Source organism: Monodelphis domestica, chromosome 3 (assembly GCF_027887165.1).
Source record: "Monodelphis domestica isolate mMonDom1 chromosome 3, mMonDom1.pri, whole genome shotgun sequence".
Classification (NCBI taxonomy): Eukaryota; Metazoa; Chordata; class Mammalia; order Didelphimorphia; family Didelphidae; genus Monodelphis; species Monodelphis domestica.
The window spans coordinates 422,384,367-422,412,325 of record NC_077229.1 but is presented as its reverse complement, the minus strand read 5'-3'; the positions used below and the strand labels follow the sequence as shown (position 1 = coordinate 422,412,325).

At 34.9% G+C, this 27,959-nt stretch overlaps 1 protein-coding gene across 14 annotated transcripts in view; it reads left to right on the top strand.

The window, feature by feature from the left end:
* The window catches only part of DYM (dymeclin), a 617,255-nt gene that overhangs the window by 388,442 nt on the left and 200,854 nt on the right, over positions 1 to 27,959 (top strand). Inside the window, exon 14 of one of the 14 annotated variants that reach the window (XR_008917836.1) lies at positions 2,705 to 2,853. The exons of the other annotated variants lie outside the window; for them this stretch is intronic. The gene's annotated coding sequence lies outside the window, so the exon portion shown is untranslated. The remainder of the gene's footprint in view (positions 1 to 2,704; positions 2,854 to 27,959) is intronic. 14 annotated transcript variants of the gene reach the window in all.

Below are 27,959 nucleotides of genomic sequence, written 5' to 3'. Positions count from 1 at the left end.
TTCTATCCTGCCCCAATCTTATCACCATTCTCCATCCAATCCATAAATTTTTCCACTGACAGCACTACTTTTGTAATATTTTTTTAAACCCATGCCTTTTGTCTTAGAATCACTACTTTATACTGATTCTAAGGCAAAAGATAAAATAAGGACTAAGCAAAGGGGGAGGCAAGTGATTTTCCCAAGCTCACAGGACTAGGAAGTGTCTGAGGGCAGAATTGAACTCAGGACCTCCCATCTTCAAGCCTGGCTATCAATCCACTGAGCTACCTAACTGCTTCCTTTTTGAGTAGTTTGATAGGCTTATGTAGTTACTGACTGTAACATTTTGGCAAGCTTTGGCAATAACTAATTGTGCCCTAGATTAGGAAGCCTGGGATTAGTGAACAAAGGATCTGATAGTTATTGACCTCTTATGCAAAGAGGAAGCATGGCAGAGATGAAAGAGCTTTGTATTTAAAGACAGATTTAAACACTTGAGTTGAGATCCTGGCCCTACCACTTACTTGCTCTGTACCACCATTAGCCTCAGTTTAGTAAGAGTTCATTGCTTGCTTCACAGGGCTATTATAAGGAAAGTGCACTGTGAGCCTAAGGGTGCTATATAACTGTGAGTTTGGATACTGTCATTTTTTTTTTGTCTTTGTATCCTCAATTCCTAGCACATGCCTACTATGTGTTTAATAAATATTTGTCATTGAATAAATAAATAGCACCATTCTAGATTCTAATGGAGGTACTAAAAAGTATGAGTAGAAAGTGTCCTTAAACAACTAATAACCTGTGCATTGGAATAAGACAAACAGACACGAACAGATAACTGATATGTTTTACATGATGAGAGTGTTATGGGAACTTAGAGGAAATCACCCCAGTTTAGGATGTCAGAAAAGGCCTCATAGAGGTGGGGTTTGAATTTAATCTTAAAGACTTGTAGGAAATCTAAGGAAGGATGGCTTTCCAGATGAAGGTCTTAACTATGCAGGTGAATAGATAGGAGAGAACAAATTTTGAGTCTTGGGAGAATGAGAAAGTCATATTGGTTAAGTAGAGAGAATTTATAGGTGAGGCTGTTGAAAAGTCCATTAAGGTTAAATTGTGGACTGCGAGGATTGACAACCTAAGGAATTTAACTTTATTCTTCTGGAAATTTGGAATTGTTTAATATTTTAGAAAAAGAACATGATCAAAACTATTTAGGAAAAGAAAGGGATACATATGATATATTGAGACAATTGACAGTAATTGGGGCCTGGATGTGAAGGCCAAAGGAGAGAAAGAATTGATCAAAGATGACCAAAGGTTCTCATTGAAAGAATGAAACATCACAGTACAATTAACAGAATAGGATAACTTGAAATTAATTAAAATGGATGAGTGTTAAAAAGTCTTTATAATTCTAAGAGTCTGGAAAACTGTTTAGAGGGCTAAAATAAGTTTGGTTTTTGAAGTATTCAATTGGTCATGATCCATCAAGCATTTGAAAATGCAAAATGGGAACTCATAAGGGCAGTCTGACTTGATCAGATCCTAGAACTGGAGCGGGGAAAGAATTTCAGAGATCATCTCTAGCCCTACCCCCTTAGTTTACAGATAAGAAAGTTGAATCCTCACTGTTCTTCTGATTGCCAGTCATCTTCAGTCTAATTACATAATCTCTCTGAATCTCATTTTTCTTATCTGATGACCTTGATAGTTTCTTTCCAACCCTAAATCTCTGATCATGGAACTTGATTCTTGATGTAGAAGAGTTTAGTTTATATTGAGGAGGTAAAACCAACAAACTTCATTCTCTATTAGAATAATTACTTGTAAAAATTTGCTTGTATATCATCATTAAAGTTGTGTTTATATTCTTATTCATCAATAAGTAAGCATTTATTATGTGACTTCACACATCTATCATTCTATTAGGTTCTATAGCATAGTAATAGGGTGGCATTCTTAATAAATGATATAAAATACTTACAGTGTATTTGGTTAAAAGATTGAATTCAGTCCTAAGATAATCTGTTAAATAGTTATGGAATCATTGAAAAAAATATTCTAAAATAAAGACAGCATGATTTTCTAATAACTGGATTGCATGTGTTCAGAAAGGGAAAGTGGAAAAGAATGGAATTTCAATGACTCATCGTAAACTGAATTACACACACACACACACACACACCCCAAATTCCCTTTTAGATATTATTTTGTAGAAAAAGGTTGTCCTTACCAAGTAACTACTGATTAGGTAAGCTGTGATTCTCTCAAAACAAAATATCCTCACTTATCTTTTTAAAGAATCCAAATGCCACATTTGTTCATGTTTGCCTAATGACTAACTGCATGCTTTGGGATAAAAGAGCTTTGAGATGTGTGCTTTGTTCCTCAGTCCAGGAAAAAGCTCTATTAAAATGAAAGGAAAACTATATTTCCTTCATGAAATTTCTATTGTATGTGAGATCTATGTGTAAATATGTATTAAATGAAAATAGAGGTATAACCTGTATCAAAGTAGTTATCACCTTGGGGTTGGAGGGAGAAAATAAGAATTTTAAAAGGTTTTTAAAAATCGCCAAAATTTGTTTTACATGTAACTGAAAAACAAAATGGGGGAAAATAAATAAAAGGAAAGAGGGGGAAAAAGTATAAAATTCAGAAAAGGATGAATATTCTGCTTTATCTTTTGAAGATTTTGTTTTTCTTTCTTTCATTCCAGAAGAAGCAGCTAAGTGAAAAATACTTTCCTTTTGCTGGAAGAGGCAGGGATAGAGGCTAGACTTGTGATCTTTGATGTAGGACACTCCTGGATGAGGAAACTTTCTCCACCAGTGCAGAGCAGCAATCCACTATACATTAGTCTTCAAGGTACCTAGGACCCTGAGAGGTTAAGTACCATAGCCATTATGTGTCAGAGGATTTGAATCTGTTTCATGGTAATGAGACTGGCTCACTATCTACTACACAATAAAGAAAAATCAGACAGGATCTCTGTTATCTACAATGTTACTTTTTCATTTTGGAATTATAATCATTCAAAAGTATAAAAGCTGAGAGGTTTTTTTAGATAACATTGTGTCTGCCCTCAAGGATTATGCATTCTAATGGGGTTGGAGAGTAGAAATTGTATATAATTTATTCCCAATTAAATACAATTGTAGGTGAGATGAAATGAGGAACAATAGGGAAATTCAAACAAAATTATCTAGGAGAATTTGAGGAAGAAGAGTATACTTTCAGCTGAAGGGTCATGAAAAAATCTTCTCCAAAGAGCTTGCATCTGATTTAAATGAACCTCAAATGCAATGACAGATTCTGAAAAGCAGAGATGAGGAGGAGTAGGCATTCCAGGCATGGAGAAGAGTATCTCTGAAGCCTTAAACAGAGGAGATAACACATCACATTTGGGGAAGAGCTAGTAAACAAGTTTGATAAGAATGTTGATGTTTGTAGAAATAAGGTTGGCAAAGGGAAATAGGAGCCGAAATATGGAAGTCCTTAATTGCCAAATAAATTAACGTGTCATGGTGAACCTATGATATGGGTGCCAAAGATGGCACACAGCTCACTCTTTGTGGGCAGTTGGCTGCCCTCCCCCTCGCCCCAGAGTTCATTACTAGAAAGGCAGAGGGACTCGGGCAGAACTGCTAGCTTCCCCTTCTCTACACTCGCTGAGAACATTCCTCACTTCACCCATCCTTCTGATGAACAGCCCAATGGGAGTGCTTTCTCCCTTCCCTGTGTGGGGTAAGGATGGGGTCAGGACTCACCCAACACTTGATGGGGGAGAAGGGCATGGAGGGGGGACCAGTACAACACTCAGTCTGGGTAGTGGATGGGGGTGGGACCTGGTACTCCTCTAAAAGGTTCACCATCACTGCTATAGATTCTTCTCAGAATGTTTTTAAATGTATCAAATAAGGTACATAGGATTATAGAAGAACCCAAATGTATTGAAATACAGTTATGAGTTGCTCGGTGGCACAGTGCTAGTACTCAGAGTGCTGGACCTGGAATCATGAAGATCTGAGTTCAAATACAGTCTCAGACACTGACTAGCAGTGGGAACCCGAGCAAGTCACTTAACACAGTTTGCCCCCATTTCCTCATATGTAAAATGAGCTGGAGAAGGAAATGGCAGAGTAATTCAGTACCTTTGCCAAGAAAGCCCCAATGAGATACTGAAAAACAATAATAACAGTTATGGGTAAAAAAAAGATAAAGTTCACAGACCCCAGGTTAAGGACCCTGCCCTATAAGTAGATTACAACATGTCTTAAAAACAGTGTCAGAGTATTTGAGAAGAGGAGTAGCAATCCTTTCCATGAAAATTTTTATTTTGTCAGCTGGGTAAATGATGACCAGGGAAAAAGGCTTGGAGAAAATTGACCAAGGAAAGAGGCTTAAAGAAAATCATCCAGTTAAAGAATTGTTAACAGTAATCCATGGAAGTGGTAAAGCAGGCCTAGGTTGGTGGCACTCTAAATAGAGAGGAGAAGGAGGAGGAGATGTTGATGAGAGATATGGTAGAGATAAAATGAGGAAGTAGAGACTGATGATGACTTCTGAGATCTCTTCCAAAGGGAAACCTCTAGATCTATGAAGACTTAGCAAAAAATTTAAAAGAACTAAGAAGAGCAAAAGATAATTCCAAGGTTTCAAACCAGTCACAAATTTAGGGGAAGGAATAGATTTAAATCGAAAGATTAAGAGTTCAGTCTTCTATTTGTCGAATTTGAAGTTCCTGTTGAACATTCAGGGAATGAAAAAGGATGTGCATATGCCACTTATGTCCACTCACAACCTAATGTCTCAAAATACAATAGCTTGGTTTTTTTTATTTAATTATATAATGGGCTTTTTAAAAGTACCAATTGCTGTGTTATGCAATAAGTAACAAATTGTTTGTGGATGTTGTAAAAATGTATAGAAAAGCCGGTTAGGTAGTTCAATGCAGAGAGCCCCACCTTGATTCAAATATGGCTTCACATGCTTCCTGGCTGTGTAAAGTTAAGGCAAGTCTAGGCCACTTAGCCCCAGTGGCCTAGCCCTTACTGTTTTTATGCTTTGGAATGGATACTTAGTTAGTATTGATTCCAAGTTGGAAGGTAAGGGTTGTTTTTTTTTTTTTTAATGTATAGAAGTAATCACTTTTAGCTTGTGTTCCTGTAACTGTAGTGCCACCTTACTATTACTATCTCCTTTTGCAATTCATGGACTAAAAAATTCTTTGACCTATATAAGGGGCTGTACTATATGTTCCCAGACAGTATAATATTTATAATTTTTTTCACTCCTGTGCTATGGAAGTAGCATAGTAAGCCCCTGGCTTTCAATCTGATTCAATAATATGATACTCTTTTTTAATTATTAAAAAAAAGAGAAGTACATTAAGAAAAAGAACAAAAGATGAATGGTAATGATTGTGCTTAGAGTAAACTTTTGCAGACATCTGCTATCAAAATATCCCATATGCCTAGTATAATATAATCTTGTGAATAACGTCTTACTCTATTATCATTATTATAACCAAATCCTCTGCTTTCTAAAATCAAATACTTTTCTTCATTCACCCAATCCCTTGATCCCTAATTCTCTTCCAGGTCATCACCCCTGCACTAATTACACACTAATATTTCTATCTTGACTCCTTGGTAAACCACTCTAAGTCTACATCGTTCTCTTGAGTCCTTTTGTCTCTTATCACATTCTCAATTGTACCCTGCCAAGTTTCTGATCACTCTCAGCAGTCACTGCCTTTGCTTCTACATGCCTACTGAATGAAGATGAAGAAAATCAGGAAACTCTACTGATTGAGGCCAATACAAACTTATGTTGCTTAACCTCAACTGGGCCCTCACTGCTACAGGAAATCCTTTTGCACCTCCCTAATTAACTCACTATACCACTCATCATAGTGACTCTTTTAAATCTTTTCATCCCTCCGTGTACCTTCCATGGTTCTCTCCCTTGCTCCCCATCTAATAACTTTGCCTCATATTTTACAAAAAAATTGAGGCCATTCACTGAGAGCTTCCTCATTGCTCCTCCTCCTTCTCATCTCACATCAGCCAGATGCTTTCTACCACTATCTCTTCCTTTACTCCAACTTATATGAGCCTTAAAACTGGGAACATGATCAAGACTCAAGGATTTTTGTCTGAAAAAGAACTTAGTTCTCCAAATATTGGGCAAAGTAGAAACACTGTGCTCTGGTTATAGGATTTGGGGCCTCTCCTCTACTTTTTTTTTTTAACCCTTTCCTTCTAATTTAGAATTGATATTGATTCTAAGGCAAAAAGAGTAGTAAGGCCTAGGTAAGTGGATTTAAGTGACTTGCCCAAGGTCATACAGCTAGAATATGTCTGAGGCCCACTTTGAACTGAGGAAATCCTAACTATAGGCCTGGTGCTCTATGAACTGAACCACCTAGCTTCCCCCTCTCATATACTTTTACTAATTATTTAGTAGCCCTGAATGTACTGAGGTTGTAGCAATTATCTTAAGGTATGAAACTTGAAATAAAAACATCTTAATTATTATCCCTACCTTTCAGTTACTTAGGAAACCTCACTTAAAGCCAAATTGCTGAAGGAAGGGAAAAATATTAGGAGCTCTAGATTTTAGTTTGTTTTCCTACTGATTGTTGGGAAGTCACTTTTCCTAAGTAAGCAAAAGTGAGAATCTCTGAGTTGTTAACTTGGAAATAACACAGAACTACCAAAGTTATCAGACAAAGCTAAGTCTTTAATTAGGAAAAGGGAGAGGGTTCATTGTTTTGGCCACCACTTAGAGTCCAGCGCCACATACCACACAGGGCCTTCACCATGGGAACTTTGGGAACCATATCCCTGGGAGAAGGAACCCCACAACATGCCAATTCCTATGCCAACTCTGCCCTGGGAGAAAATACCGTGCCAATAGCCAACTCCAAAAAGGGACAGAACTTGAGGGGTCTCTTATACCCTCTGGAGAAATTGATATGGCAAGCCTGCAGAGACAAACCACAAACAGGTTGCAAACCTCTTTGCAGCCAGCCTTGGGGGTATCATCTAGAGGTCAGCTATAACAAATCAAAGGCAAGGGCTGGGCTGGTGTGCCTGGTAAAGGGGTTTCTCAAAGGGTAAACAGAGGCATCAAAATTTCATGTCAACAGATTTTAATGAAGATTGCCCAAAGTAGCAGTTGATGTAGTCCTCAGGTGTTGGCTTCATTACAGCTCTTATTCATTAAACCCACTCCTACCTAGTTAAAGCAAATTTATTGGGATGAAAAGGGTAGCTGAGAGAGTAGAAATCATAGAATTTTAGGATTGAGAACATTAAAGGATCTTAGAGATTTGACAGATGGTGAAGAGAAACTCAAGAATGATTGAATAACTTAGCCAAGATAAGGTAGTAAATAGCAAAACCAGGATTTGAAACAAAGTCTTCTGCTTCCAGACCTCCAGCCTTTTTACTGTATTCCATTTAAAACATTGTGAAAATAAATATAATTTTGGGGGGAAATTATATCCAGCAAACATCAGGAAAAGGGGCTATTGTAAAAGAAGCCCAACAAATGAAAAAGTTAGCACAGTGAAAAGAAAACCACTTGAAAAATGAGTTTAAATGTTCATATAATTATTCCTAACAGTTTTTGCACTTAATTTTTTTACTCTAGTTACATAGAAAGTCTAATACATATATGCTTTTCTTCCTCTGTTAATTATAAAATAATATTCTAGATAAATATCTAAATTTAGCCTTAGAATATGTGACTTCTTTTACTCCTTTGTTACAGTAGATTTGCTCACCTTATTTGACATACAGATACACATGACAACATGTTTAATGCTTTCAACTATAAATTTTTTTAAAAAGAATGTTCTGATGAGTTTCCTTGAACAATTTCCTTTAAAATTAGTGATGATAATTCCTTTATACTACATTTCTAAATACCAGTAATGCACACTTATTTGTAACCATAGTAATGATTTTCTACTCATTTGATATGGTCTTAATAATTCTTTTGTGGCTATGAGCCTTATTGATTTCAAGGCCACTTCTAAGGAATAAAATGAAATATATCATACCACTTAAACCATTATGGTTTCCCTTTGAATTACATATTCACTGAGTGATCTAGTCATCAACTTTCTTTTTTCCCCAAAAAATTCTCCTTGCTTTGTTCAGCCATAATAATTTGATTCTTTTTAGGCATAATATAAACTAAAATAGAATAGGCAGAGTTAAATAAAAGGTAGAAATAAAGTAAGTAGTAGAAATAATTGATATGAAAACATTTTTCATTGATCTAATACATCCACTGGTTCACAAAAATGCAGGTGTAAATTGGTGTTATATTCACCTAGATGAGAAATAAAAGCTTATTTCATAGTTCCTTTAGTCTTTTGAGGGGGTATTTTTAATACATTATGAATTAATGGGAGTAATAATAGCTAATAGCTAATATTTATGTAGTGCTTACTATCTACTAGTTCCTGTATTAAGCATTTTATACTTAATATCCTATTTGATCCACACATCAATTTAGGGAGACAGGTGCCTGTATCATCCTATATTACAGCCAAGGAAACTGAGACATAAAGAGATTAAGTGACTTGCAGTTAGTGAGTGTCTGGGGCTATGTTTGATCTCAGATCTTCACTACTTCAGGATCAGTGCTCAGACCACAAATCCACCTAGCTTCCCCCAACTAAAATATAAGTGCAGCCTTGTTTGGCAGATCCTTATATGTAACATCCTTAACCAGTAGTTGGTAGATAATTTTGTCCTATCATATCATCTTTTTTTCTTTTTATACTTTTAAAATAATGATCCAGTATAGAGAAATAACTTGCAGATCTAAGTTCTTGGCCAGTAACACTTTAGTTAAGTAGGATTATTAACCTAGAGTTTCCTCACTTACACAATGATTATCTCAGGCCAGGGTAAGGGCGCCCTTACTGAATACCTACCTCCCACAATCCTATTGCTTTCAATCTTAAATAGTTATTTTTTTAAATGTAGCATTTTATTTAATGGCTTCTCAGCATGCTTAGATGTAAAAAACTTGGGAAGTCTTTGAGACGTGGTTAAGTATTTCTTTCCAAAATTAAGTTTGATTAGAAATACAAGAAGAAAATAGTTTTGAAAAGAGTTCAGGTACAGTGAGGAGTAAACTTCAAACTCCCTCTCCACCTCTTAACTAATAGACTATCAAAACTAAGATTCCATCTATTCTGAAGTAACTACTCCCCTTTTAAATCATAGTTTTGAAGCCAAATCTTTATAAATCTTGAAATATGCTCAATAAATGCTAGTTGACTGACTAACTGCATTACTTTACTTGCTATAGATCTGAATAAAGTCAGAAAGTATCTTTTCAAGACTCTGTGCTCTTAAGGAATCTTGTGCTTTTTAAATGTAGGTCTTTTGAAACATGGCTATATTTCCCAACTCAGAATATACTAGTGAAATATCCACCTAAGTCTCCAGTAGAATTTGGTTTCAAAAGTATAGGTAAAAAGTGGCAAAATAAATATGAACTACCTAATAAAAGCCCATTTCAGTTTTCATGTAGTGTTTGAAAGTTACAGAAATATTTATATAAAATAAGCTTATTATTTATCAGAAAATCAGGAAACTGTAGTTACTGTAGATGACCAGAAAGAAACCAAAACCAAATAACAATTTTTAAAAAGCACAAAAAAGTTAGTTTTTAGCCTCTTATGGAAATCTACATAGAGCACAAATTCATATTATGCCATTTATCTTTGAAAGGGAAACAATAAAAATACACTCTATATGAACAAAACAAGAAGCTATTACCAAACAAATTGTCATTTTAATCTGTGTGCAGAATTTCACCAGATTGTTGGCACATAGATATAAAGACCAAAGAATTGATATGATCCAAGGAAAGAAGAACATGAAATTTGAGTCCGAGCCAAAATGATAATAAGCCTATATTCCAAGTTGGCCATAGGTTGTGTTAGTAAGAAAAGGCCCCAGATTATTTTAATGTCTTCATATCAGGGTTCCCAGAGGTGAACAATATAAATAACAAAAGTAAAATTTCCCATGAAATTCAGACTGTCATCAGAGGGAATAATGTTGGTGGGCAAAGAAGAATTCTCTAAGTTGGATTTAGCTATTCCCCTGAGGCTGCCATTTGCAAGGAATTCAGTACACATATATCAGACATGCAGACTTGCATAACTGCTTATTATAGAAATATTCTTGGTTTCCAAATGTCTAGCAGATTTGCACATGCTAGAATTTCCTTTATATGGGAGAATGGCTTCCCACCCACTCTCCACTCTTTGCTATGGAAGTATGTAAGCCCTTACACAGTGATTTGATTTCTACTGCTTAAATATTGAATACTATAAACTAAATCAAAAGTCAGTGTTCTACTTTCTAGCACTTAGCAGCTTAAGTACCATTCAGGTAAATCTGATGTATAATGCCATTTACCATTAACTAGAATACAGAAGAATGTTCTTGTGTTACAAGTAATTGCAAAATCTGTTGTGTTCACTTGACCAAAAAAGTGGGATGCTGGGCTAGAGAGAAGTAAAGGATTGATTCAGGTCACATAACAAACCTAAAGAAGAGCCCTTCTCTCTGAAGCCCAGACTGTGATCAAGGCTTCAGTTAATTGAATTTTCAAAGTATTTTCATTCTACTAAAAAATTAAAACCTCATAATGATAGACTTAAACTTGAAAGCGACTGATAAATATATACACTTCGTTGGTATAGTTGCAAAAGTGATGGACTTGGAATAGGAAGAATTCTGAGTTCAAATCTGCTTCTGACACTACCTGTGTGACCTTGAATAATTCTATATTCTCTTAACCTCAGTTTCTTCAACCATAAGGTGGTAAGAAATCATGCCTATAAGTAGTCATAATTATTATAAGTATTAAATGAAATAATGTATATAAAGGTTTTTCTAAACTTAAAAGTGCTATGTAAATATCACCTGGTAATACTATTAAAAATAACATTCCTCTTTAATGTTTCATATTTTTGTCTCGATGGATAATAGTAAGTTTTCACAATGGTTTTTTTCTTTTATTTTTTTTTCTTTTATTTTTTTTATTTTCTTTTATTTTCTTTTTTTTTTATTTTCTTTTTTTTTCTTTTATTTAAACCCCATCACAAATCCTCAATCATGTAATTAAAAAACTCCTGTATTGCATGTTCGTGCTGAGATTACATTTAAGAGTTATTGGCTTTCAATCTTAATTCTGATCTTAAACTATCAGCTATGTACCAAGAGGTTTTATGCCAGTACAAATTAGATGCCTAAAAAGGTCATTTCATTAAAAATTCATTTTAAAAATGCACTATGAACTTCAAAGATAATTTATGTAAGTTATTTTTAATGACCACTTATTAGAGAAAACAAATACAGAATGTTATTCGCAAAATCTTTTGATTCTAAGATTTCATTTATATTTGCAAACATCACTTCTTTAAACCCCCTAGAAATCAGATATTATTGAGTGATAGTCACTATTTTCTCATATTATCAGTACCTAAATTCTTGACTCTTACTGAAGTAATTTTGCTTGTATTCCACTTAAATATGCACCATGGTTACATTAGTAGAAACCTAATTAGAAGGAACCTTATACCATATATCTCTCCGCTGCTCAAAAATTACTCTTGTCTAAATTTGATACTTTTTCATTCAAGCTTATCTTCGCTATAAATGTCTATGATTTTATGCAACTTCCCAATGGAAGTCACTAGGCCTTTGAAAGTTATTTATTGATGGTATAGGTAAAATTTTTTAATAGATTTGAATTTTGGGTGGAGTGTCTGACTGCCTTATGTTGCAGCTACATCTCTTGGAATAATTAGAAAGTATAAGCTGTTTCCATCTATGCCCACTTGTATCCATATTTTTTTATGAAATCCTAACCAAAATAATAGTCTACTATTTTACTTATTACTGTGTAGAAAGAAATGGGAGAGGCAAGTAAATAACTGCAATGGTGTTTAATAATCTTATAGATTCCTTGACTTTCCTTTGATTAACAATTATGCCTTCCTTCTGAGGTTTTTTTTTTAATACCTTCTGAGATATCATTTTAGGTAGAAATATATTATTCACTTCTGAAATATTTAATTTTATGTAAATAAAATAATTTATATTTGAATTTTATAGATGTTTCAACCAATTCTAAGACCCTATTTGTCATTTCCCACCTGTAGTATGTCATTCCTTTTCTTGCTTGAATTTCTTTTCAAGTAGCATATACTATTAGTCAAGTGAAAGTTTGCAGGAAATGTCTAATATTTTTACCTGAAGGAAATTTTTATGTGTAATTGCTCTTTTCTTCCCTACTAGGCTATTGTGCACAGCCTGGTATTTGAATCAAGCTAGCAGGATTAGTTTGTATTTGATGGAGGCAGTGCCACTTTTTAGTTGAAGAAAAGTGAAAGAGTTTCAGGAATTCCCTAGTTCTAAATTTCTAAATTGTCTTATTGAGTCATGATAACTGCATAAAATACTGCCAGTTGAGTATCTCTCTGGTCATATACAAACTACGAAGAATAATCAATTAAACCATAAAGCAATCAGGTACAAAAGCTTGCTAAAGAATATAATTCTTTAAAATTAGAATTCAGTAAGTAGAAACTAATGACTCCATAAGATATCAAGAAACAATAAAACAAAGTGTAAAAAATTAGAAAAACAGAAAAATGTGAAATTATCTTTTTGGAAAAATAACTTACCTGTGATATAGATTGAGAAGAGATCATTTAAGACTTATTGAAAGCTCTTACCTAAAAAAGAGGCATATTTCAGGAAATCATAAAGAACACCCCAACCTCCAGTATCCTAGAAACAAAGAGTAAAATAAAAATAGAAAAAAATTCACTAATCATCTCCTAAAAGAGATTTCCAAATGAAAACTTCCTAGAATATTCTAGCCAAATACTAGAACTTCTAGGTCAAAGAGAAGATACTTTAAGGTCCCAGAAAGAAACCATTCAAGTATCATGGAGCCATGGTCAGAATCACACAGCTTTTAGGAACTATCATGTTAAAGAAGTAGAGGGTTTGGAATTTGATATTCTACAAGGCATAGAGCTAGAATTACAACCAAAAGCAATCTTCCAAATAAAACTGAGTATAATCCTTCTTGGAGAAAATAGATTATTTAATGAAATAAAGGACTTTCAAGTATTACTGAAGGACAAACCAAAGCTAAATAGAAAATTTGACCTTCAAATATAAGAATGAAGAGACACCTAAAAGGGTTAAAATGAAAAATAAATTATAAAGGACTCAATTAGGCTTAAATTATTTACATTTATATATAGGAAGCTGTATCTCCTAAGAACTCCATAATTATACTTGGAAGGTACTTTGGAAGGTACTTAGATTCCACATAGAAAGAGGGCATAGGAATGAGTTCATTATGTTTGGATAATTATTTTTTAAATGGAAGAGAGAGAAAGAGGGATGCCATAGGACCATGTAGGTAAACTTATAACATGCATGTCAGAGATGGTCTCTCAGACCCTCTCTGTGAGCACACCCACCATAGCCTCAGCAAAGAGTTTGCCAGAGTTCATTACTAGAAAGCCAGAGGGACACAGGGTGGGACTGCACCCTTCCCCCTCTCCACACAGTTTACCGTTTGGACACTTATTCTTTAAAAGGTTTTCCATCACTGCCCTATGAGAAGGGGGAAGAAACAAGGAAGAATGGGGGAAATTAACTTACATAAATGAGGTATACAAGAAAGAGCTTTTACAGTGGAGGGGAAAATAGAGGGGGCAGGCAACATTTGAAACGCACGCATCTATATTGGTTCAAAAAGAGAAGAATATATATATGTATATGTACATATACATATATATATATACACACATATATACAATACACACACACATGTATATATAACATTTATTTGAGTATAGAAATCTCATCCAAAAGAGAAGTAGAAGGGGATAGGAGGAAGATGAGGAGTGATATAAGAGAGGACAGATAAAGGAAGAGAGTGGTCAGAAGTTAAAAAAAAAGTTTGGTTTTTTTTTGGTATCACCTTTGCTTACCTCTCCTCATCATTCTGTTTCCTCTCTTAAAAGCCTCAGCACAGAACACCTACCTGTATGTCCTCTGTTTTTTCTTATTAAACTCCCTCTCTCAATACCCTTTGAAAACATTAATGTTTTGAAGGGACATTTGATTCTTCTCCCCCATTAGAATATTAGCATTGCATCACTGATATACTTTCCAAATGCTCAAGTAAATGTAACTTTCTAGATTTGTCTTAAACTTCTGTATTTATATTTCAGAGTTCAGCTCTGGTCTTTTCATCAGAAGTCAACTAATTGGGGGCAGCTGGGTGGCTCAGTGGATTGAGAGTCAGGTCTAGAGATGGGAGGTCCTAGGTTCAAATCTGGCATCAGACACTTCCCAGCTATGTGACCCTGGGCAACATTGCCTAGCCCTTACCGCTCTTCTGCCTTGGAGCCAATACACAATATTGACTATAAGATGGAAGGTAAGGGCTTAATAAATGGATGAATGGATGAATGAATGAATAAAATAAATAAATAAAAGAAGTCAACTAATCAATCAGCATTTATTGCCTACAGTATGCCAGTCACTGTGCTTTAAAGTATTCTTTTTCATTGAAGGCTCATTTTGCTTATAGTTTTAAACTCCTCTTTGCAAGTCAAGTTATCCTTGACTGTAATCCCATATCTTTTTATTCTTTGGAATATTTTCCCCAAGATCTCATTTATCAAGACAATTAAATTAAATTAAATTCTTACTATGTGCCGGACAGTGTACTAAGCCCTAGAAATACAAATACAAGCAAACAGACCTGTCACTTCCCCCAGAGATTAAATTCTAATGGGTAAGACAAGATAAAAGGGAGCTGAAAAATTGGAGTGAGTGGGGATGGGATTGGAGAGGGAAAAAGAAGAGATGAAGGTACCTAGAACGAAGGCATTATAGAGAAAGTCTGAGAGTTGGGAGTATAACCTAGAAAGAAATAAAGACCAGGCTTGCTTTGATTTCCTTCTTAAAATAAACGTTATGGAAGGAACCAGCTAATCAGAGGTAGAAGCCACAGGGGCAAAGGGTCCTTACATTGTATGAAGTCCAGTGGTGGACAAAAGATTTCTGGGCCATTGGTTCCTTAGTATTTAAGCTCCTTTCCAGCTTCTTGCAACACTTTTTTTAGCTGTGACATTTCTGGGACTTTCTCTTTTGTAACTTCTTTTAGGAAGTGACCAATGGATATATTCTGTCTTCACTTTATCCTCTGATTCTTAGAGACCTATGCAGTTTTCACCTACAATTTCTTGAAATATAGTGGCAAGGAGTTTTTAGACTGATTTTTAGAGAGCATATTGGTCTTAAATTATCTGCCCTTGACCTCTTTTCCAGGTCAGTTGTTTTTAACAACACATACCTTCTCTTTTCTTCTACTTTTTTTCAATCTTTTGAATTTGCTCTAATATTTTCTTGTTTGTTGAGTTAATTTCTATTTGATCCTCTCTGATTTTCATAAAGCCTATAATTTTGATTACAGTTTTCCCCTTTGTTCTAATCTATTTATTCTCTCTCCAATTTTTTCCTCAAGAGTTTTTATTTAATTTTTAAATCTCTTGCTTCATTTTTTCTTGGTATTTATAGAATCTTTTTGAAAAATCCATCTTTTTTCTTTAAGTATCTACTTACAGTTGCCATGGAGTCCCTCTTACTTTGTTATATTTTTAAATATCTCTGGATCTGTAACAGTTCTTTATAGTGATCAATGCCCAAAATTTATACTTATCTCCTCAGTCTTCCTGAACTGGGACTTTGTGCCACTACCTCCTGCTTGGCTTTTGAGTACAGTGGTCAACCCAACCTGATGTTGATCCACTCATCCATACTGGTTTCCTCCTTCCAAACCTAATCTCTGTAGATCTTTTAGAGTACTTTATCTTCAGATCCTCATATTCACAGAGAATGTTCCTAGGAACTCCAGAGTCCCTCAACTTGCTGTGTCACCATAATTGCACTGACTTTAGTTTCCTTTAAGCTTCCAAAGCTCATTTTAGTTCATGTGCTTCTGTTTCAAGATGGCCTATTTTGCTTTTTAAGTTCTTTTCCCAGTTTTTTTCCACCTGTGTTATTTGTTTTTTAATCCTTTTTTGAGCTCTTATAGAGCCTGAATTTAGTTCACTGAAGTTTCTGAGGTTTTGCTTAATGTTCCTTCATCTGCCTCATCTATTTTGTTGTTTTTCTGAATAGTAGTTTTGAATCATAGTTTCTTTTTTCTTCTGCTGTTGTTTACTCATATTCTTTCCTTGTACATTTGCTTCTCTAGTTGTTTGGTAGCTCAGTGAGTTTGAGGTTTTCTGCCCTCTTGAGGCTTCTTCTCTGCACTACTGCTATCTTGGATTTGGCCAGTTGGGCTGATCTGCAGAGCTGTATGTGCCCTGGAGCCAAAACTTCCTGAGGTGGAGGCCTAAAATGAAGGTGTGATGGCTGAAGGCTGTGTGCAGAGGATCAAGCTTCAGGTAGTTGTGGTAGCAAGATTCTCTGTCCAGATTGGAGCCCTCACTCTAAGATCCCGCCATCTGTCAGAGTCTCAGCACAGTAGGTGGGGGAGGGGCATTGGGATCTTCCTTCTTTCTTTTCCTTTTATTCAAGAATTCAACCTTCTCTGTGTACTTTTTAAGTTGAATTGAATAGGATGAGAGTGCAGCTCTGTCTTCCTGTTGGATTTTGTTTTCTGTTCCCCCTTGAAGTGCTTTGTTTTTGATTGGTGTGGAAGGATGTTCACAGAGGAATCAATTTTTGCTGCTTCTAAGCCACCATCTTGATCCCCCCCCCTTGGGGCACCTTCCCAAAAAAGGATCACATTTTTGGAGTATATTCTAGACCTGTGATGGCAAATCTATGGTACAGGTGCCAAAGATGGCACACAATGCTCTCTGTGGGCACATGGCCACCCTCCCCACTCCCCAGAGTTCATTATTATAAAGGCAGAGGGGCTGGGGCAAAGCTCCCCCTCTCCATTGTGCCTGACATTTTTTCACATCCCTTGCCTTTCTGCCCAGCAGCCCAATGGTAGCACATAGGGAGTAAGGTGGGTGGCTCACAGTTGGCAGAGGTGGAGGAGAGTGGAGCACTCAGGCTACTCCCTCCCCCTCTCTACACTCACTGAGGACATTCCTCACTTCTCCCACCCTTCTGTCCAGCAGCCCAATGGGAGTACTTCCTCCTTCCCCTATGTGTGGTAAGGGGTGGATAGGTCATAGCACTGGGTGGGAGGGGAAGGGGTGGCCCAGCACTCTATCTCTAAAAGGTTCAACATCACTGTTCTAGGTTCATTCAGTATCTAGCTTTTTAGGTCTTGCTCACTGCTCACATTGCCCATTCATCAAAAGAAGCACACCATTTAGACTAATAAATTCTTTCTTCTGACTGCCTATGGAGTCCTTTGGAAAGACATATTTGGCAAGAACCAGACACACAATGCATTTATCTTACCTTTTCATCTTCTATTCAAATGTTCCCAGATCAGTTTGATTTATATTTCCAAGACTGCGGGACTGCCAAAATAATAATAATCACTTTCCATTAGCCAAGGGCATCTACAAAAGCTAAAGAGAAATGTTAAAACCCAGTGTTTTACTAAATGGGTGACATACTGTGCCTCTGTGTGTCTGATACTTTAGTACAGTTTTTATAGTTCTTTGAATTTTCCACAGATAAATGAAATAACTTTTTGAAATGGAATATTGGAAAATAGTGACAATAAATGAAGTAGGGTGAAATGGCCTCATTTCTCTATGAGATGTGTCCATAATCCAAGCCAAAATCTTCTCTGTTGCATTTTTCTAATAAACCATATTCTTATTTTATTCTCATGTATTAAGGGGTGTTAGTGCACTACAGTGGAAAGAGAAATGGATCTGAAGTCAGAGGACTGGGCTTCAGACTCTCCGTCGTGAGCTCATTATCAGTGTGACTTTAGGATAGTATCTTAATGTTCTTGAGGCCCAGTTTCTCTTTTAAAATGAGGAGGTTAGACTAAAGAGATTCCTTCTATCTCTTGGATCATAATTTGACTTTGCCTGTGACATTCTTTTATATCTTTGCAGTAATTAATAAATGTCTGTTGAATTGCCCTGTGCTCCAGAATTCATTTAGAAATTGCCTCCTTCTATTAAAACAGCCTTCCCACCATGTTTCTCCTCCCATCTGAAGTGCTCCACCTCTTTCCCCCCAAAAGATAACATTTTAGAGTATATTCTCCCTTTTATTTAATTAAAACAATTTTTGTTTAAATTTCTCTAGACAATAATATTTGTAATTAATTGTTATATTAGTCATATTTAGTTATACTATTATGATTTATATTCTATTTTATGCTATACTGTATTACACTATTATATATTTATATATGCAGATATCTTATATGCTATATTATACCAGATATCACATATATATTATAATTATACTATTATACTTCTATACAAATATGGTATTTTATTTCTTATTACTTGGATGTTTGACCTTAATTTAGTTACTTGTACTTGTTTTATCATCTAATGGCAAATCCATGATTTAATTAGCCTTTATTAAGCACTTTCAAAGTTCCAGGCAGTGTGCAAGAAGATGGAAATACAGGTACAAAGAATTAAGTAATTTCTATTCTTAGGGAGTAGAGATTTTCTCTCATTTGAATGATGGAAAGAAGAAGTAGATAATGAAATGCATGAGAGAGAGAGAGAGAGAGAGAGAGAGAGAGAGAGAGAGAGAGAGAGAGAGAGAGAGAGAGAGAGAGTATGTGTCTTACAAATTGAAAAAATGTAATGTTGGGACTGAGGACCCAGAATTTCATAGTATGAGGAGAAAATTTATGCAGGAGGCAGTGCTTCAAATGTGTTTTATAAGGAAGAGAGGGACTGTGCAAAAGAGATAGAAGGAAGGAGAGCATTCTAGAATTATGAGATGGTTAATACAACTCCCCAAAACAGAATAGAATATTTTCTGTGGGGAGTAGAAAGAAAGTTGGTTTGTCTGAATCAAAAAAGTACATCCTGCAAGGCCAGGCTTTAGCTGCTTTAAAAGCTAAACAGAGGGGCAACTAGGTAGCTCGGTGGATAGAAAGCCAGGTTTAGAGAGGAGATGTTCTGGGTTCAAATTTTATCCCAGACACTTCCTACCTGTGTGACCTTGGCCAAATCATGTAACCCCACTTGCTTAGCCCTTACTGTTCTTCTGCCTTTGAACTTATCCTTTAGTATTCATTCTAAGACAGAAGGTAAGGGTTTTTTTTTAATTTAGTTCATTTTGTTTTTTTTACTAATTACATGCAAAAACAACTTCTAACATTTAAAAAACAAATTTAAGTTTGGAATTCTTTCCCTCCCCCTTTTTACTCCCTCCCCCTGCTGAAATGGCAAGAAGTCTGTTACAGATCCTACAGGTGCAGTCATGCAAAACACTTCCTTTTTGTGGAAGAAAACTTGAACAAAAAAAAAATAGTCCCCCAAAAAGGGCATGAAATAGTCTGTTGTCAAGGAACTCACAATCTAATTGGGGAGATATTCCCTTGAAATAGGGAAGTCTGAAAGATGGTAAAGTTTGGTGGAGAAGATGAGTTCAGGCTGAGGCATGTCGAGTTTGCAGATGTTCTGTCGTAGTAAATGTCTTTTTATTTCATCTTTCAGCTCAAAGTATTTATTTTTTTTAATCTTTATTTTAAAGTATTATTTTATTGGGTGTTCTCACTTAAAACAGCACCAGTTGTACGTTTAGTTTTTTTTTTTTCTTTAAAAATAGCCTCATGTTGACTGCTTTATTTATTCTTTCAGGATTATGGTATAGCAGCTATCTGTAAGGCTAGCATCATCTGGAAAGGTATAATATAGAAATCCTCTTGGACTCAAAAAAATCTAGGTAACTTATAAACAGTGTGACCTTAGACAAGTCATTAACCTCAATGCATCTGTTGTTTCCTAATGAATGAATCAGACCATATAATCTTATCTCCCAGTTCAAACCTTCTGATTCTTATTTTACATTGAAGACAACTTTGAAATGGTCATGGAATTAATTTTTGAAAGACTGAATTAGATAGAGTACCTACTTCAGTGATTTCTAGTATTACTTTCTCCCTTTTTCCCTTTACTTTTCTTGCCTTTTCCATTGACAGTGAATCTCATCCTTTATATGACCATGAGGAACATTTCTAAACTGCTCTACATCCTTTTAAATAGGCCTCATTTAAGATTCTTTGGGAGCTCATGCCTAATTTCACCCTTGCTTTGTCAACATCCTTTTTGTCAATAGACATAGAAGTTTCAATATTTTAAAGTTATCTATATTAACTTCTCTGTTGTGAATTAAAATATGTTGAACTTCATGGCAATCCTCTTTGATTCTCAATTTTTTAAATTGTGATTCTAAAGAATTCAGTCCATAAATAAATAATAAGGGTGAGTTATCGGGTGGGAGGTAAGTCAGGTAGGCTTGCACTGAAAAAAAAAAAGTGACTTTTAAAAGTGATTTGAGGACAATTTGGTGGATTTAGGTAGGCTGTTCCAAGCGTAGGGGGTGTCATGAAAGAAGACACAAGTAAGAGTGGGCGAGGGACAATGACTGCATTTAGAAGAAAAGAATGGGAATGGGGACAGGGTGTAGGAGGAACTGAGATCAGACACATAAATTAGAGTAGAATTGTGTAGCCATTTAAAGAGGAGAAAGAAGTTTGAACTTTATCTGATGAGAGAGCCAGTACTCTGATTAGAGAGAAAATATGGCTAGCACATGACAAAAAAGAATGCCAGACAGAAATGATCATCTAGAATAGTGTCACAAAAATGCCAGTAATCAATTTGGGAGTTTTATTTACAACATACTGGTAAGGAAAAATGAAAGAATAATAGATGGATCTCCCAGAAGAAAAAAAAATCACTTAAAATTCTAAATAATTAAATGTTTCTGGACTGGATCATACATTTCACAAATCTAATGTATAGATGTTGATATTGATAGCATTAATGCTATTATTGTGTGTCTTTGAGAATGTATGCCATCTAAACCTCTTGTTGGTCCTGAGTGTAATCATCTGCCCTACATTTTAAGAGGAAATTCTTTTTTTTAATTAATTAATTTATTTAGAATATTTTTCCATAGTTATATGACTCATGTTCTTCCCCTCTCTTCCTCCCTCCCCTCCCCTCTCCTATAGCCAACAAACAATTCCACTGGATTTTACAAGACCTATTTCGATATTATTAATATTTGCAATAGAGTGATCATTTAGAGTCTACATCCCCAATCATATCCCCATCAAACCAGTGATCAAGCAAATGTTTTTCTTCTGTGTTTCTACTCCCATAGTTCTTGATGTGGATATCATTCTTTCTCTTAAGTTCCTCTGGATTGTTCCGGGTCTTTGCTTTGCCACTAGTAGAGAAGTCCATTACATTCAATTGTGCCACAGCATATCAGTGTACAATGTTCTCCTGGTTCTGCTCCTTTGGCTTTGCATCAATTCTTGGAGGTCATTCCAGTTCACATGGAATTCCTCCAGTTCATTATTCTTTTTAGTACAATAGTATTTCATCACCAACAGATACCACAATTTGTTCAGCCATTCCCCAATCCTCCTTAAGAGGAAATTCTGAAAATGAGAAAAAAATCTTATAATAAGAAAAGATTTTTTTCTCATCCCATTCTCATATTTAATTATTCCTAGTAGAAATTCTCTTTCTTTAAATTTGTTCTCACATTACAGGGGTAGATACTTTCTATTCTACATTTGCGAACCATTTAGCATCCTTCACAGAGCAGAAAAAGAAATATTTTAGCTGATGTTTTTGAATCCCAACCCTGTCCACCTTCCAGAGAGCCTACTTTCTACATGTTAACATCATGACAGCAGAATGTTAAGAGTATGTTCAGTCATTTCATTTCTATTCAATATGAAGACCTGTGTAGTTTTTGCAGAAAAAAAAAACTTAAAGCAATGTAGAAAAAATAAGATATGTTCCTTTTAAGTATTAAATAACCATTTGGAATTATAAGAAATAAGATATAAATATATATATATATAATATAATGTGTGTTATATTATAAATGTATAATATATTATAAATATAAAATGTAAGATATAAACATATCATTGGTGATTCAGTTTATATAATATTATTCCTGAGATTTGTACTCATTTAGTTTTGAAGCCTTGCAGAAATTTATGAACTGATTTTAATAAAGTAGTATTTTAATATGGATGTAAATATTCCCACTATTTACTACATGCTTTTTCACTGTCTGACTACAATATATCTCCCATTATAAATTTCTTGACTGAATTTGCATTTTAGAATTTCTGTTCAGCTCTTGCCTTTTCAGTAGGACCATTGAAAGATATCTAGTTCGTTAAAGGTCAACTCCTTCTCATTTCTATATTCAGCTTTTTATAAGGGAAATTATTCTTCCAATCATTTTTATCTTTTGCCTTTTGGAATTTTGTATTCTGAGATTTTCCCTTCTTTATAGTTGCTACCATGTACTTGGTACTTGATCTCTTTCTTTCTGGCTACTTGTAGTTGTTTTTGTTGGTTTTTTCCCCAGGAAGTTCTGGATTTGATCTATGTTGAGATTCCTACGAGTTTTTATTTTGGGATTTTAGGGTGTGACAAGTAGATTCTATTTCACTTTATCCTCTAGTTCTAACCGATCTGGGTACTTTCCATTTATGATTTCTCGAAATTTAATAATCGGGTTTTTTGTTTGGTCATGATTTTTAGGGAAAACAATGTTCTTTTAAAAAGAACAAACCTTACCTTCTCCTTTATAATCAGTATCAATTTTAGGCAAAAGAGCAGTAAGAGGGAGGTAATGAGGATTAAGTAACTTGTGCAAGGTTATACAACTAGTAAATGTCTGAACCAAATTTAAACTCAGAACCTCCTGTCTCAAGCCATCTACTATGCTACCTAGGTGCTCCCAAAACCAAAATTGAATCTTAACTGACCATTCCTTAATCTATTTTCAAGGTCAATCATTTTCAAACTAATAAATGCCTTAAAATTTCTTTTTATTTAGTTTAATATTTTTATTTGGTTCATTTTTTTATTGTTGTTTAATGAAGTTCACAAGTTCTTTGTGTTCCATTCTTATTGTCAAGGATTTCATTACTTTGGATAATATTTGCCATCTTCTGATCAAAGTTATTTATCTTCCTTGCAGTTTTTCCCTTCAGAGCTCTTTATTTCTTTATAATTTAACATATTATCTTTTGCTTTTTTCTTCAGATACCCATTATATCAAGTAATTTCTTTTTCTATTTCTGTTTTAAAATTTCTCTTGAGACATCACTGAATCCTTACTATTTCTTTAACATATTTGATATCTTCTTCTCTTTATTCACAGTGCTACTTTGCCCTGCTATCAGTTCATTGGTTCTCATTGTCCATCATCAAAGGTCTTACATTTATGCTGGCAACAATTAATATTTGTATATGGCCTAAAAGTGTCATTTGTAGCTTGATCTTTTTCCCTTTTCCACTATAAATTTTTCAGTTCTCTGCCACCGTCACTGTAGATGATATATTTCACATACCTCCTAAACTGTCCTCCTAAGACACACAGCTAAACATGTCACAACGTAGCTAATACAATCCTTCACTGGTCTCCTACTACTATACTGTAAACTATAGATCTCTCAGCCTGACATTGAAGGCCCTTCACAATCTGATGAACATTTCCTAACCTTAGTTAGCAAATCTTGCTTTCCTTTACTGTCCCTGCATTCAATTCAAAGTCTATATCTTCCTGTCCTCTTTTGCTTCTGTGCATTCAGACAAATTCTCTCTCATGCCTGGAAATGTCCCCCTTCTACTTGTCTAAATTTGTTTCCTTCAAAGTCAAACAAAGTGTATCTCTATTAAGCTTGCAATAGAATCCCCTGACTGTAAGTGATCTGTCCCTCCTGATCTTTTTTTTTTTTAATTCTCTCGTGTATCCTGGGTATAGTGGTCTGTTCTTGCCATCCTGATGCCAAAGAGTCTGAGACCAATAGATTGCTTGATTTTGGGAGTTCTGAGTTAGGGTTAAAGCTGATTTTTGCTTGTACTAAGTATGGTATCAACATAGTGAGTCATAGTGGTAAAAAACTACTAGTCTGCCTAAGAAGGAATGAACTTGCCTAGATTTTTTAAAAAGTATTAAAACTTTTATTCCAATCCATATTGGAATCAGACTTATGCATAGTTATATGAGAGCATCCCAGTCTCTACTCCCACTCAAAATTCTCTTTTATGTCATAGTAATTTGTGTATATGTATACATATATATTGGGCTCCTCCTCCTATTAGAGTATAATTTCCTTGAGGGCAGCATCAGTGTTTTATTTCATCTTTGTAGTCCTGACATCTACAAGAGAGCCCTGCACATTATAGATGCTTAATACATATTTGTTCAATTGAATTTAATTAAATAAACTATATTGATAAATGTTGTTAAATGTTGTATCTAAGACTGCAAAATAGTTTCCATTTTTAGGTTCATCAAAATAGTTTGATTTGTGTGTATGTGTGTGTGTGTGTGTGTGTGTGTGTGTGTGTCCACAGCAGATTTTTGTAGTATTGCTGAACTACCCTGTTTTCCCTTTTTCTAAAGGCATCTAATACTTGTTGGTTTTGGTACTCTTCTCAGGGTAACCTTAAGATTGCATTCCAGTTGTTTTTATTAGTTTGGAAAGTGGCAACAGAGACATACAATGATCACAGGATAATAGACCTGTCTAGCTACAGTTTCACTAAAGTATTCATTCTATGTTAAACAACATGTAATTGTTTAATAGTGAGCCGATCCAAGTGAGCTATGCATTCTTTCCAAGGAAAATGAAATGATTTAAATATAACTTCTGCATAATTAGATATATAATTTCTGGTAAATACTGGAGTCTTCATTTCAAGAATAATATTTCAAGTAAATACATTAAAGCTTCTTTATCTCATTTGTTCTGATTCTCAGAACTCTTTTATTAGGTATAGTTTTACAGAAACCAGAAAAGAGACGAAAAGAAAAGTCTGAGACAATGTTTATTGTTTCATAATTTATGGAAAATTAGAAGATAGTATTAATTTATGGACTAAAAACAAGCCTCTTCAATCTAGCAGCAGAATTTAAAGTTTGGCTTTATCCTATTCTTTTTTATTTTTTTATATCCCTACCTTTCATCTTGGAGTCAATACTGTGTTGTGGCTCCATGGCAAAAGAGTGGTAAGGGCTAGGCAATGGGAGTTAAGTGACTTGCCCAGGGTCACCCAGCTGGAAGTGTCTCTCAGATTTGAACCTAGGGCCTCCCGTCTCTAGGGCTCTATCCTATTCTGACATTTTTTTTCCTTTTAAATTCTTTATATTCTAACAAAACTGGACTCATCTTCCTCCATTCCCCTTTTAACTTAACCTGTTTCATTACCTTAGTCAAGAAAAGTGGGGTCAAACTCAGAACATTAGTGTCAAATGGAGGCCACTAAATCCTATTTAAATATCTCCTCAGCAAGATATTTACTAAGAAAAAAAAAACACAAATTAACATCATATATGTTCTATTATATTTTAATTTTGCTATTTCCCAATTGTATTTTAAAGTGGTTCAGATTTATGGACATGTTTTCAACACCTCCAATCTAGAGAACTAATTTCTACTTGCTATAGTCCCTTTCTAAAAATCCGAATTCTTACTAACTTCAAGAAGTCCTCTATGATGTCCATCTCAGGAGTTTAACATTATTTGTATATCTTGGACCCATTGACCAATGGGTCCCTCACTCAGAATGATGTTTTTAAATCAACAAAATGAAATCTATAGGTTTTCAAAGAAAACTAGTTATATAGCAATTTAGGCGATATGGATGAATATATACAAAAATACAAATTGCCTAGACTAACAGAAGAAGAAATAGAATTCTTAAATAATCCCATATCAGAAAATGAAATCCAACAGGCCATCAAAGAACTCCCTAAGAAAAAATCCCCAGGGCCCAACGGATTCACAAGGGAATTCTATCAAACGTTCAGAGAACAGTTAATCCCAATACTATACAAACTATTTGACATAATAAGCAAAGAGGGAATTCTACCAAACTCCTTTTATGACACAAACATGGTACTGATTCCAAAACCAGGCAGATCAAAAACAGAGAAAGAAAATTATAGACCAATCTCCCTAATGAATATAGATGCAAAAATCTTAAATAGGATACTAGCAAAAAGACTCCAGCAAGTGATCAGAAGGGTCATCCATGATCATGATCCATGATCCATCCATGATCAAGTAGGATTTATACCAGAGATGCAGGGCTGGTTCAATACTAGGAAAACCATCCACATAATCGACCATATCAACAAGCAAATCAACAAAAATCACATGATTATTTCGATAGACGCAGAAAAAGCCTTTGATAAAATACAACATCCATTCCTATTGAAAACACTAGAAAGCATAGGAATAGGAGGGTCATTCCTAAAAATAATAAACAGTATATATCTAAAACCATCAGCCAATATCATTTGCAATGGGGATAAACTAAATGCATTCTCAATAAGATCAGGAGTGAAACAAGGATGACCATTATCACCTCTATTATTTGACATTGTACTAGAAACACTAGCTGTAGCAATTAGAGAAGAAAAAGAAATTGAAGGCATTAAAATAGGCAAGGAGGAGACTAAGCTATCGCTCTTTGCAGATGACATGATGGTCTACTTAAAGAATCCTAGAGATTCAACCAAAAAGCTAATTGAAATAATCAACAACTTTAGCAAAGTTGCAGGATACAAAATAAACCCGCATAAGTCATCAGCATTTCTATATATCTCCAACATAGTTCAGCAGCAAAAACTAGAAAGAGAAATCCCATTCAAAATCACCTTAGGCAAAATAAAATACCTAGGAATCTATCTCCCGAGACAAACACAGGAACTATATGAACACAACTACAAAACACTCTCCACACAACTAAAACTAGACTTGAGCAATTGGAAAAACATTAACTGCTCATGGGTAGGACGAGCCAATACAGTAAAAATGACCATCCTACCCAAACTTATCTATCTACTTAGTGCCATACCCATAGAACTTCCAAAAAATTTCTTTATTGGTTTAGAAAAAACCATAACAAAGTTCATTTGGAATAACAAAGGATCAAGGATATCCAGGGAAATAATGAAAAAAGTAATACAAAGGAAGGGGGCCTTGCAGTCCCAGATCTCAAACTATATTACAAAGCAGCAGTCATCAAAACAATTTGGTACTGGCTAAGAGACAGAAAGGAGGATCAATGGAATAGACTGGGGGAAAGCGATCTCAGCAAGACAGTATATGACAAACCCAAAGATCCCAGCTTTTGGGTCAAAAATCCACTATTCGATAAAAACTGCTGGGAAAACTGGAAGACAGTGTGGGAGAGATTAGGATTAGATCAACACCTCACACCCTGCACCAAGATAAATTCAAAATGGGTGAGTGACATGCACATAAAGAAGGAAACTATAAGTAAATTAGGTAAACACAGAATAGTATACATGTCAGACCTTTGGGAAGGGAAAGACTTTAAAAACAAGCAAGACATAGAAAAAGTCACAAAATGTAAAATAAATAATTTCTACTACATCAAATTAAAAAGCTTTTGTACAAACAAAACCAATATAACTAAAATCAGAAGGAAAGCAACAAATCGGGAAACAATCTTCGTAACATAAACCTCTGACAAAGGTCTAATTACTCAAATTTACAAAGAGCTAAATCAGTTGTACAAAAAATCAAGCCATTCTCCAATTGATAAATGGGCAAGGGACATGAACAGGCAATTCTCAGCCAAAGAAATCAAAACTATCAATAAGCACATGAAAAAGTGCTCTACATCTCTTATAATCAGAGAGATGCAAATCAAAACAACTCTGAGGTATCACCTCACTCCTAGCAGA